The 12,386-nt window shown below is 49.3% G+C and overlaps 1 protein-coding gene across 5 annotated transcripts in view; it reads right to left on the bottom strand.

Annotated features, from left to right (window-relative positions):
- Pc (pyruvate carboxylase) overlaps positions 1-12,386 on the bottom strand; it is a 105,317-nt gene that overhangs the window by 52,055 nt on the left and 40,876 nt on the right. The gene's annotated exons all lie outside the window — the stretch shown is intronic.

The raw sequence follows: 12,386 nt of genomic DNA, 5'->3' as shown, positions 1-12,386 counted from the left end.
GATTTTCATCAGTTGTGTCCTGCTGAACTTATTGGTTCTGATGACTTTGTAGCAAGCTCCCCAGGTTTCTCTATAAGACCTACAGATCAAGGTACTTCTAGTTCTTCTTTCACTGTGGATGCATCATCGTTCCCGACTGCCCTTGATGGCCAAATTGTGGGCAGGCAGCTCGTCCTGATTTGAGCCGTCAGACCTTCCCAGAAGGCAGCAGCCAGACCTGTCATCCCATGTGTGGGCCACGGGCTGCGTGAGGTTCCACCAGGGTTAGCCCCTAGGGGCTTCCTGCTGGGTGACACCTGCTCACCCGGCTGCATCCCCTTCTCTGCTCTCTGTCCAGGGAGGCTGTCCAGGGAGGCTCCCGGGCTCCCTTGCTGGCTGGCTGTGGGACACAGGTTCAGTCAATGGGAAGCACGGGCAGAAGAGGGGGTGTGGGTGTCTCCCCACTCCCAGCTGGCTTTCGTGCCACATCCTGGTGGGGGCTGCAGCTGACCACTATGGCAGTTCCTGCTGGGCACCCCAGCCCACTACTCTGGCCCCCACTGGTGGTGGAGGACACACTATTTCCTCCCTGACCCCTTCAAGCCCAGTGTGGTAGTAATGGCTTTCCACCGCTGCTGGTCCCTGCGTGCCTCAGCCTCCTTGTTGGGTGCCTGACTCGTCTTGGTTGGTTAATTCACTCTCTTAGAAATAATGTGTGACCCTTGGCCACTCACGGCCAGTTTTTTCTGCTCCTCTACAAGACCCCACCCCCCAAAAGGCGCCAGGGAGGACGGCACAGTGGGACTCTGCTTGGCTGAAAACCTGGTTCTTTGAGTAAAATTATTCCCTGAGTGCCCTACCCATGAGCCTAGGAGAAAGGGAGAGAGCCTCAGACCTGGAAGGCAGAGAGAGAGTCAAGGGCAACCCAGAGGCGGCTTGTGACCTGGCCTGCGGCTGCAGCTGTCCCCCTCCTTTGCCTGGGGCAGAACGGACCTCTGCAGCCTCTGATCTGACTTTTCATCCTGTTGCTCACATTTGAGAACACAGAGGCCTCCTCCCAGAGGCAGGGTTCTAGAAAGCCATTGTTGCTGCTTTTGCCCTAAGAGCGACTTGGCAAAAGTGTCAGAATCTCCAAGCCTGTTTGCGCTAGCTTGCTACTGAGTGCCAGCTGCTGTGTTAAACACTGCATATGATCTCATTTAATCACCAGAAGCCTTGGCTGTTGGGCATTATTTTAGGAAAGGAAATAAAAACCCATTTAAAAAAAATATTTTTTAGTTGCTGATGGACCTTTATTTTATTCATTTATTTCTATGCAGTGCTGAGAATCAATCACAGTGCCTCACACATGCTGGGCAAGTGCTCTACCACTGAGCCACAACCCGAGCCCCTCAGCACATATATTCTTGGTATGATTTTTTTTTTCTTTTTCTTTTTCATTTTGCAGTGCTGGGGGATTGAACTCAGGGCCTCCAACATATGAGGCAGATGCTCTAAAACTGAGCTACATTCCCAACCCCTGAATAATGGTTAAATCAAGTTAAACATATCCATTTCCTCAAACATGAATCAGCTCTTTATAATGAAAACATCGAAAATACTTTCTTCTGGCTTTTGAGATATACAGTAGAAAACTACGATCTGCAGCCGTCCTACTGCAGGACCGAGCACCAAAACTTCTAACTGCAGCCTCAGACCCACCGAGCCACCCGTGCCCCCCAACCCGGCTCCCCAACCCCCAGCACTTTCAGCTTCTGCTCTGAACTCCTGTGACATCAACTTGTTTTGTATTCCAAGTGTGTACGAGAGGGTGCAGCAATTATCTTTCTGCCGGGATTATTTCACATAACATAATGTCCATAACATAATGTCCCCAGTTCCATCCATGTGGTCACAAGTGACAGGGTTTCATGACTTTTTTTTACAGCTGAATAGCACTGTGTTGCGCATTCCCACCACATTTTTAATCCATTCATCAGCTGATGGACACTTAGGCTGATTCCACTTCTTGGCCATTGTGAATGGGGCTGAAATAAACACGGGAGGGCAGATGTCCCTGCAATAAACTGATGTCGGTTCCTTTGGACAGATACCCAGGAGGGAAAACACTGGATGTGTGACAGCTCTCTTTGTGATGGTTTGAGGAAGTGCCACACTGTTTTCCTCGGTGGCTACGCTAAGACGTATGTTCCCACCAACAGCGCACAAGGGTTCCCGTCTGCACATCCTCACCAGCACTGCTACCTTTTGTCTTTTTGGTAACAGACATGTCACTGGGGTGAGGTAATATCTCATTGTCGTTTTTAAAGTGCATGTAGCCCCTCTCCCCAAGAAGACGCAGTTCTCAGGAGTTTTCTTTGCTGCTGCCTGCTCTCTCCAGGACTGGTTGCCCACTGAGGCCTGACTTTCATAGATGAACTGCACACTAAAGTTAGCTAGAAATGCAAAAACCCTCCCTTCCCAAGCACTCCCTGATCCCAAGGTACTAGGTGCTCGCCAGAAACACCCACCATGACAAAAACCCAGGCACAAGTCACTCTGATCAAAACAGGACTCTGGTTGCTGCCGTCTTCTGCAGGCCCGCTAGACCACAGCTCTCACCAACCACGTTCCAGAAGAGGCTGCTTTCCCAAACCCGGGACACTGAGGCCACCCCCTGCCTGGAATCCCATCCTTCCCTTGAAACATCATGTACAAGATTCTTGCTTAGAGCAAGGGACAAGATGACCATGGAAAGGCAGGAGCCTGCCATCTTCCAGCATTTGCAGTTACTAATAAAGCTCTTTCTGTCACTCTACCTCTCAGTTCATTGCATTGGGCAGCACGGATCTGAACCTTGTGTGGTCACAACTGGCACCCAACGAGGGGCTGTGTTCTGCTGTGGTGAACTAGCCTTGAATGGGGGGGGGGGGCGGGCAGACAAGTAAGATTCCTAGGGCTGTGGGGCCACTTTAGTTCTGGGGACAACCCCTGTTCCCTTGACAACAGTCACTCTCATGCCCTCTCCATGGCAGATTAAGAAGCACTGTATCTCATCCAAAAGGATGTCACTTGGAGGTCACTCTCAAGCAGCTCCCTCCCCGCTCTACCTGGGGACTCACTTCAAAAGAAGACAGAGCGCTCTAGGAGAGGGAAGAAGTGGGGTGAGTGTTTTACCCTGAAATCTATCTGTGGTCCATACCCCTGATTCTGGTTGTCGGGGTGTGTGTGTGTGTGTGTGTGTGTGTGTGTGTGATGTTCCTACTCTGTACTTCTGTGAGTACGAGCAACCTGGGTGCATGCAATTTTTTTCAATCTTGTCAAAATTGGGAGAACCTGTGAGTTCCCAAATAGGAGCCCTCTGGGTCTAATCCTAGCAAAGTGGTCTGATCAGAGTTACAGCCCTATGACCAAGGGAAACAATAGTATTTTACTGCAGGGCAGGTTGGCCACAGCATGCCTTGGTGTTGGGGATAAATCCTCTCCCTAAATTCAGAAGGAATCTCATCCTGTTTTTTGTAAAACCTCTCATAGTTTATGGAAATTTTTTATGTTTCAGGACCCCCAGTCTCAATCCTGCCCAAATGTAAGGATGGCAATGACTAACGGGGCCCTGTCACCTGCTTTACTTGGGACCCACGCTGGTTCAGCTATGGGACTGCCCGTGTGCCGCCAAGGCAGTGACGGGATCCTCCACTTACAGATGTGGGTTCAGGGAGCCCAAAACAAATATGATAAATATGACTTTCATAGTGCTCTAGATATCTGCAAAAAATTTACAAGAGATAGATGGGTGGGGCATGGTGGCACCCGCCTATAATCCCTGCAGCTCGGCAGGGCGGAGGAGGAAGATTGCAAGTTCAAAGCCAGCCTCAGCAAAAATGAGGCACTAAACAACTCAGTGAGACCCTGTCTCTAAATCACATACAAAATAGGGCTGGGGATGGTGGCACCACTGAACAGGGCTCAGTGGTAGAGCACCCTGAGTTCAATTCCCGCTACCAAAAAAACAGATGGTGCCCTGGGAATGAGTCCCTGTCAACTAAGAGATACCGCCTATAGGTTTCAAAAACAGGGAGCAATGCCTAAAGCAAGAAGCCAAGTGATTGTACTGGCCCTGGCTTTTGGAGGAAAAGAAGACCTGAAAGGGGAAGAAGGCTTCTAAAAAAAGGCAAGTGTGTCCTAGGTAAAAACCAACTTACTGTAAGGAAAAGGCCCTGGAAGAACAATCACTCAAGGTCACTGGGGAAAGCCTGGCAGGAGGCCTGCTCCTCAGGTGTTGGAGAGGCAAGAAGGTGCACAGGAGGACTGAGGAGGTCACAGGGGCCTACAGATTTGACCCAGCCAATTGTGAGTTCCCCACAGAAGCATTCTGAAAAATGGCCAATGGAAGCCAAATGATCAACTTTCTCACAGACACAGGCACCACCTGTTCAGTATTAAATACTAAAGCAGAAGGGCTGCTAAGACTGTATCATAGTAGTGTGACCACTGAGGGATTAGTTAAAGCTCATGATAGGTCCTTCCTCCAGCTGTCAGGTGGTTGGCTAGAAGATGTGACTTTAAAACAGTCGCCTGTACATGCCAGCATGCCCAAGACCCCTCTTTGGCCATAACCTTTTATGCAAATTAAATGCCCAAGTAACCGCCCCAGGAAAACTAAAGATATAAGTTCTGCTCAGAGAACTCTGTACATGAACAGACCTTTGGGAAAGGAACAGCAACTTCAAGAACAACTTTCTGCAGGAGTCCATAAAAAGGTAAAACCCAAAATTTGGGCAATAAACACACCTGGAAGGGCTAAGAACCTACAGCAACCGCACTAAAGGTGAAACATAGGACCTCAAATTTAAAACAGCACTTACTAAAATAGGAAGTTCAAAGGGACATCCTGCCAGTGTTTTAAAAAATTTTAAAGTGCAATTTAAGTCAATCCTATCAGTCACCCTACAATATTACAATCCTTCTAGTTAAAAAAAAAAAAAAAAATCTCATTCAGATGAGAACAGATTTGTAAAGGGTTTACGGGCTATAAATGATACTGTCTGGGCCGTTCACCCAGGGGCACCTAGCCCCTCCACTTTATTAACGAATGTCCCAGGATCCTGTGAGTGAGGCTCTCAGTACTGGATTTAAAAGATGCCTTTTTCCAAATGCTCCTAGAAGAACAGACTCAACTCTTATTTGCCTTTGAGTAACAGGAACCCCATACAACGGCAAACTAGCGAGACAGCTGGGTGGCACTTCTCCCGGGGTTTAAAAGTTCTACTTTATTTAAAGAAGCTCTAGCAAGAAATTTAAATCATATGAAATTAACCCAAGAACTCTTACTGTTACATGTGGATGAAATGTTGACACCCCTTGCCTCCAGATCAAATGTAACCAATTGGCCTATAAACAACACTCTTCAGCAACCAGGCCACAGGAAAACTTCTCCTTAGACAAGAGCTTATCTCAAATGTTGTCTCTAGCTGAATCCCAATTAAAGGAAACCCGAGATAAAATATCTGAAGGTGCCACCTAACAGTCATAGATATATCGATGGATAATTCCAAATTTGGGATAAATACATATGGTTTGTCTGATCTGTACACCAATTGAGCCAAAGGCCCCTTTCTGTTGGGAACAATAAGGAGTAAAAGCCTCACAGGACTGCCCGGATGGAGTCCAGAACAAAATTTCCACCACAGAATAATTTTACATGAAAATGATTAGTTGGGCTGGGGATGTGGCTCAAGCGGAAGCGTGCTCGCCTGGCATGCGTGCGGCCCAGGTTCAATCCTCAGCACCACATACAAACAAAGATGTTGTGTCCGCCAAATACTAAAAAATAAATATTACAAAAAAAATTCTCTCTCTCTCCCCCTCTCTCTCACTCTCTCTTTAAAAAAAAAAAAAGAAAAGAAAATGATTAGTTTGCAACAGACTGGGTTTGGAGATCGGCGTTGAGATGATCAGCACCAAACAGAACTCAGTGGTCATGTGGGACCAGCCCATGGCCGTAGCTTTCTCCAGTTAGGGAGATGCACTGTGGGGTGACCTCCCATCCAGCAATGCTGGATAAAGTTACTAAGACAGCTGATCCCCCAAATCTCCACCACAGGAGGTTTGGAGCTGTCATTGATGGTTTGATTGCCTGGCATCAATCTTTATGTCCCAGATTAGCCTAGAGGAAGTGATGTGGCCTATGGTGGCTCTAGTTTTACATGAAGAGCTTTAAATGACAGTACCAGGGGAACTTCCTTGCTGTAGCTGAAGTGGCCTTAATAAGAAAGGCAGTTCTCCAAACTCAAACGGCGCTGGTGTTCTAACAGCAGTCTACAGGGGACCCATGCTGTCATAAGAACTGAATGCTGTGCATCTAGCCATGATGATTTAGGAAATGTCTCTTGGCACTGGAGGACCTCCATGCCCAGGTAGAAGCCATGATTGACAATTCAGTGCTCAGCCTAAATGCAAGGTTACCTTGCTAGCAGAAATACTTGGTGGCGAAAGTTACTGATGTTTCTACTAGGTCTTACATGCACAGGGTTACTCTCACACTGTGGGATTTATTGTTGCTGTGGAATAATGTCTCAATTACAAGACCTGTACTGCCATGGGAGGTGGAGAGGCCATGATACTACAAATGTCAAAATAAGTCGCCCTGGCTCTGCCAAGAAAAGAAACTCAAGAGGCTTCTTTAATAACCATGCCAGTTTTCCATGCTATGGACTCCTTTCTCCCCCATGACGTTCCTGACCAGCAGGCAGCAGCCAGATGACAATGAAGTGCCTGTCCCCATAAGAAGACATGATGAAGTAAACTGACAGTGGGGTCTGAAAGTGCACAAAAGCACCTCCCCCCATCAAGACCCAGTTCTCAGAAGCTTCTTTTGCTGCTTCTCTCTCTCTCTCTCTCTCTCTTTCTCTCTCTCAGAATAGCTGCCCACTGAAGCCTGTCTTACATAGATTAATTATACTCTAAAGGTAGCCAGAAATGCACAAACCCTCCTTCCTGAGCACTCCCTGATCACAAGTTGTGGGAAAAGGTCACATCTGGAAGTGTGCTTGCCAGAAATGCTGACCACGACAAAACCCAGACTCCAGTCGCTCTAATCAAAACAGGACTCTGGTTGCTGCTATCTTCTGCAGGCCCGCTGGACTGCAGCTCCCACCCACCTACCTGAAGGAGACGAGAGAGACAAAGCCCACATTCCAGTAGGGGCTGCTTTCCTAAACCCTGCACACTGAGGTGCCCACCTGTCTGGGATCACAACCTTCCCCTGAAAAATCATATAAATGGTTCTCCCTCAAGGCAAGGGGTGAAATCCAACCATCTTCCAGCATGCCAAGCTGGCTCGCTGTTAATGAGACTTTCTTTCTCCATCACACTGCCTCTCCATCACCAACTCCATCGGGCAGCAGAGAACTGAACATTTTGCTGTTACAGTTTTGATGTGCATTTCTCTGATGACTAGTGATGCAGAGCATTTTTTCATGACCGAGGGAGATGTCTATTTAGATCTATTGCCTGCTTTTTATTCAAGCTATTTGGTTTTTTCACTAGGGAGTTTTTACAGTTCCTTACATATCCTGGATCATAACCCTTTGTCAGATGCATAGTTTGCAAATATTTTCTCCCATTCTGTAGGTTGTCTTCCCACTCTGATGATGGTTTCATTTGCTATGCAGAGGCTTTTTAGTTTGATGTAATTTGTTTGTCTATTTTTGTTTTTGATCCCTTAACTTTTAGGGTCTTGTTTAAAAAAAAAAAAAAAAAAAAAAATCCTTGCCTAGTCCCTTGTCATGAGGAGTTTCCCCTGTTTTCTTCTACGCATTTCATTGTTTGGGGTCTTGTATTTAAGTCTTCAAACCACTGAGTTGATTTCTGTAAATGATGAAATAGGACTCTAGTTTCATTCTTCTGCATGTGTGTACCAGCTCAGAACTTGGATCTTAGAGAGGAAATGGGCCTTAGGTAGTGAGTAAATCTGGAAAAGCCCTAGAAGGGCTACATCCCCATCTTCTCAGTCCCCACCAAGAAGGGGATGGGGACTTTCTCAGCATCCTCACTCCCCTCCCTAATCTGAAGGAAAAGGTTGTGTCTTACAATAATTGTAAAAACAATAATATATATTACAGGACTAGACACAATGGAGCCAGCTGACCATGGACTTAAACCTCTGCAACCATGAGCCAAAATAAATCTTTTCTTCTCTAAGTTGATTTTCTAAGATATTTTGTCACAGTGTTGGAAAGCTGACAGTGTCAGCTGTGACTTAACTCTCTGATATCTATTATCACAATCCATAATAGCTCTGAGTGTCAGAACCTGGACAAGGCACCATTAGGTCATCCTCCCACACTTGCAAGACCAGTATTATTCCATTTGACAGTTTCACTGAGCGATAACTTACATGCTGTAATTATAGTGCAAAGCAATATTTCCAGCATGCTCTGCAGTATAGAAGGCACTGTATTAGTCACTCTCACTTGATACCAATAGCACCCTCACCCAGTGGGCAGGGCAGGTGACCTTCATTTTATAGATAAGGAGCCTGGGGCTGTACCATCCTAGCCTCCCCCACCTCACACAACTTCCTGACTCCTGCTCTCTGACCTTCACTGTTCCCTAACTCTGGTCCCCTGCCCACTCTGGTGACTCACTCACACAGCAGTAACTCACCATGTCAACTTCCTCCAGGGAATGGTCTTAAGCTTATGGCCCAGGGGCTGGAGATTTAGAAGAAAAAAGGGCAGAGTAGTAGGGCTCCTGTCCTCGAGAAACAGAAATTCTTTTTTTTTTTTCTTTTGAAGTGTTAGGAATGGAACCCAGGGTCTTACCCACTCTAGGCAAGTATTCTACCACTGAGTCACATCCCAGCCCAGAAGAAGGAATTCTAATGAAAGAAAAAAGACAAAATGGGGAAAAGACATGACCAGGTGAGAGAGGACGAGCAAGAGGGAAGGGGCTGGTGGGCAGCGGAGGACTGAGCTGGGACAGGAACCCCCTCCAGGAGGACGAGAGAAGCTGGATGAAGCACAGGACGAGCACCCACTCCACGGATTCGAGAAAGGGAAAAAACTTAAAGAAAAACCCTTAGTCAAATTCTAGCTTTGCTACCACTCAGTCACATGACCTTGGGAATTCACTGACCACCTCTCTGGACCTGTTGCATGTGAAACTTCAGACTGTCCCTCAGTGTCATCAACAGTCAACCACAGACCACTCTCCAGGGTCACGATGGGACCTCAGGCACTCAGAGCCATCGTGTGCGTACTGAGCTCTGTCTGCGATAACACACTTGAAAGACTGAGGGTGAAACATGGCTTCTGCCTTCAAAAAACTCACCATCTCAAAACGTAGGGCCTCTGACACCTCAAAGGTACTGCCTGGGGAAGAGGGAGCTGGAGGAAGGTGACGCAGTGGAGGAAGCTGGGGGTCCCTGCGCTAGCTTTCGTGGCTGTGACTCAAATCTCTGACATAAACAACCTGGAGGAGGAAATGTCTGGCTCTCGGTTTCAGAGGTTCCAGTCCATGGTCGACTGGCTCCCCTGCTTTGGCCCTGAGATGAGGCGGAATGTCATGGTGGAAGGACGCGGTGGGAGAAATCTGCTCACCTATGGCAGCGGGAAGCAGAGAGAGAGCATGTGGGGACAAGATCTACCCTTCCAGGGCACACCCCGGTGACCTTCTTCCTCCAACTGGGTCCTACCCTCACAGCCTCCCAGGAGTCAGTTCAGCCATCAATGGATTAATCCACCGATGAGGTCAGACCCAGCTGCTCCCGAGAGCCCCACCTCTGGGCTCTGGGGCAGTCGGGACCAAGCCTTCAACACATGAGCCTCTGGAGGACGTTCCAGGTCCAACCACAGCAGCCTTGGAGGAGGAGCTGGACCTGGGCTCTAAAAAAGCAGCCTCTGCAGAGGCCGGGCTGGCAAGCAGAGCTGGCTCAGGGAGGCACAAGGACAAGAGGGCAATGACCCCCTCTCCCACAAGTTGGTCAGACTGGCTGTTCAGGGTCAGAGTCCAGCGGGGCTGGGTGAAAACCTTGGGGGAAACTAACAGGTCTGAGACTCCGAAAAATAAGAACAATAATTCAACTTTGAATATCCTTTGGGAGGGTTAAATACCAGAACGTGTGCGAGCCAGTCCACAGCAGGGTGTGTGCACCGACATCACATAGGCTCAACTGCCAGGCCAGACTTTGCTTGGGTGTTGTTGTTCTGCTTTGGTTTTTTGCAAGGCCATAAGCCCCAGCAGGAAATGCAGACACACTGATTTGGGGCAATCAGCACAGAGGTGACAAGCAAAACCAAGAGAAAGAGGCTGGCCTTGGCAAGGAGGGGAGGAGCCATGTGCCCAAACACCCAGAGCAGCTGCCACCAGGTTCGCTGCCCAGGGGGGCTTGCCCTGAGAGCTGAGCCTGGCATGTTTCTAAAACACCCCCCACAAGAGCAGAGGGGGTGGGGACAAAGAAACTGGAGGGGTAACCAAGACAGGAGAGAATCTGAAGGGACAGTATAAGGAGGGGGCTGCTGGTATTACTGGGCAGGAGCCCAAAGCCAAGAGTTCAGGCAGGGAACAGGAGGGTCCCAGAATGACAAGAGCCCTGGGAGCTAAGGAAAGGCAGCACCAAGAGATGGTGGCCAGTGAGGAGCCTGCTGCGACACCAAGAGAAGACGCAGAGATTCAAGGGAGTTAATGCCCAGAAAGAAAAAGGCAGGGAAGAGGGCGTTTGCTCACCCAGCTGAATCCTTACAACATGCCGGTGACTGGGCACTGGGGACAAGCGGAAAGGTCCCTGCCCGCATAAAGCTGGCCTTCACTCCAGTCGGAAGGAGGCCAATGCACAAGAGGCCATTCCACGTTCATCCAGACCAGTCAGTCCCAACTGTCCGGGCCTCAGCCCCCTCATGATGACAGGTTTCCTCAGAGTCGTGGGGGAAAGCCACCAGATAGAGCAAGAGTCTTAGACTAACTCCCTCCACCCCTGGTCTACACAGGGCAGAGTAGAGGCGCAGCCTTATCAAGTGCTGATCTTGGGGAGCTGGGGACAAAGCGGAGAGAAATACAGCTGAAGCGAGGACATCCATAGCATTCCACCTCACCTTCCCTGTCCCCAAACACACATGCCCCCAGGCTCCCCTTCTCCTTGAACTGATATCCCATGACCTGGCAGGGAGTCGGGCCTGTTTGTAGTTACAGATAAAGAGCCAGAAGCCACAGGGCCCTTATCAGTGCCCTCCTCCTGAACTGAGGGAAAGGTTCTCTCCTGAGCAACTGGGACTTGTTCCCTGCCCTGAGATCTGAGCCGTGACTCCTATTGAGCCCCCAGCAAATAGACGGGGACGCGTTTCCCCCTCACTGCTGTCCAGAACACATCACGTCTTGGAGCTGACCCTGGCCTTTTGGGGTCACATTCCCCTAAGGAGGCCAGGCCTCTGTTCCACAGCTCCAGGGCACAGCGTCGAGGCCTAGGGGTGGGGGAGCTGAGCACAGCACACCTGAGCCTGGCTGCAGGATGAAGAACAGTCTCGCCCCAAACACTGGCAGCTGCACCACTTCTACAGTGACTCTGTGACTTTTTCCCCAATGGTCACGACCACATAAAGCCATTCTGGCCCAGAGCTCTAGGGTTTACCACCCATATTCCGCTGTCCAAGGTCTCAGGAAGAATCTGTGTTCACTGTCAGGGAATTTGCCCATCCCCGATCACAGATGTCCCCACAGGCCCTTGAGCAATGATCTACTCTGACTCTACAGGGATTCCTGTCCTTTAGAGACCTAGTCCCAGAATCCCCTGCCCTCTTCTTTTCCTATTAGAAGGCTGCCAGGTTCCAGATGTTAGAGTGACAACGGCTACAAGGTGGGTGTTCCCCCACCAAAACAGCGTGCCCAGAGGCCTCTGAAGGTTGGTCCTCCTGCCATGGCAGCTGGTCTGCAGAGCCTCAGGGAGGCCAGGCTGTTCCTGATGCTGCCTGTTCATAATTGATGGTTTAGGTTAAGCCCTTGCAGTGACCTTCCCAACCTCTCCTCCCCTACTGCACAGAGGGAGAGGGAAAGGGGGATCAGTCCCAGACTCGGGGGCCTCAGGCCAACTGTTCAAAGGAAAAACAAGCTGAAAGAGGGGCGGTGTGAAGCCACTGCCCATGGGCTCTAGTGGAGGGATTAAAGGGTGGTGGTATTTGAATTTTACCGAGGGAGGGTGGGTCAGGGCCAGAGCTAGGACCCGGGCCAGGAAAGCTGGCTAGGAGAGAGGTGGGCATATGGCCTAAGGGAAACAGCAGAGGATTTGTGGGGAGAAGAGGAAGTGAGCAGAGTCTAACATCTTCCTCTTTCCTGCAGAGACCTTACTCTGCCTAGCCTGGCCACCTGGGAACTGGTGACCGGCCTTTCTTCCCATGCGGCTGGGAGACAGGACCCTCACACAGGCATGTGTTACC

Source organism: Marmota monax, unplaced genomic scaffold (genome assembly GCF_021218885.2).
Source record: "Marmota monax isolate L192 unplaced genomic scaffold, Marmota_monax_Labrador192_F-V1.1 WCK01_AAM20220418_F8-fsc00038, whole genome shotgun sequence".
Taxonomy (NCBI): Eukaryota; Metazoa; Chordata; class Mammalia; order Rodentia; family Sciuridae; genus Marmota; species Marmota monax.
This window is presented reverse-complemented; position numbering and strand designations above follow the sequence as displayed.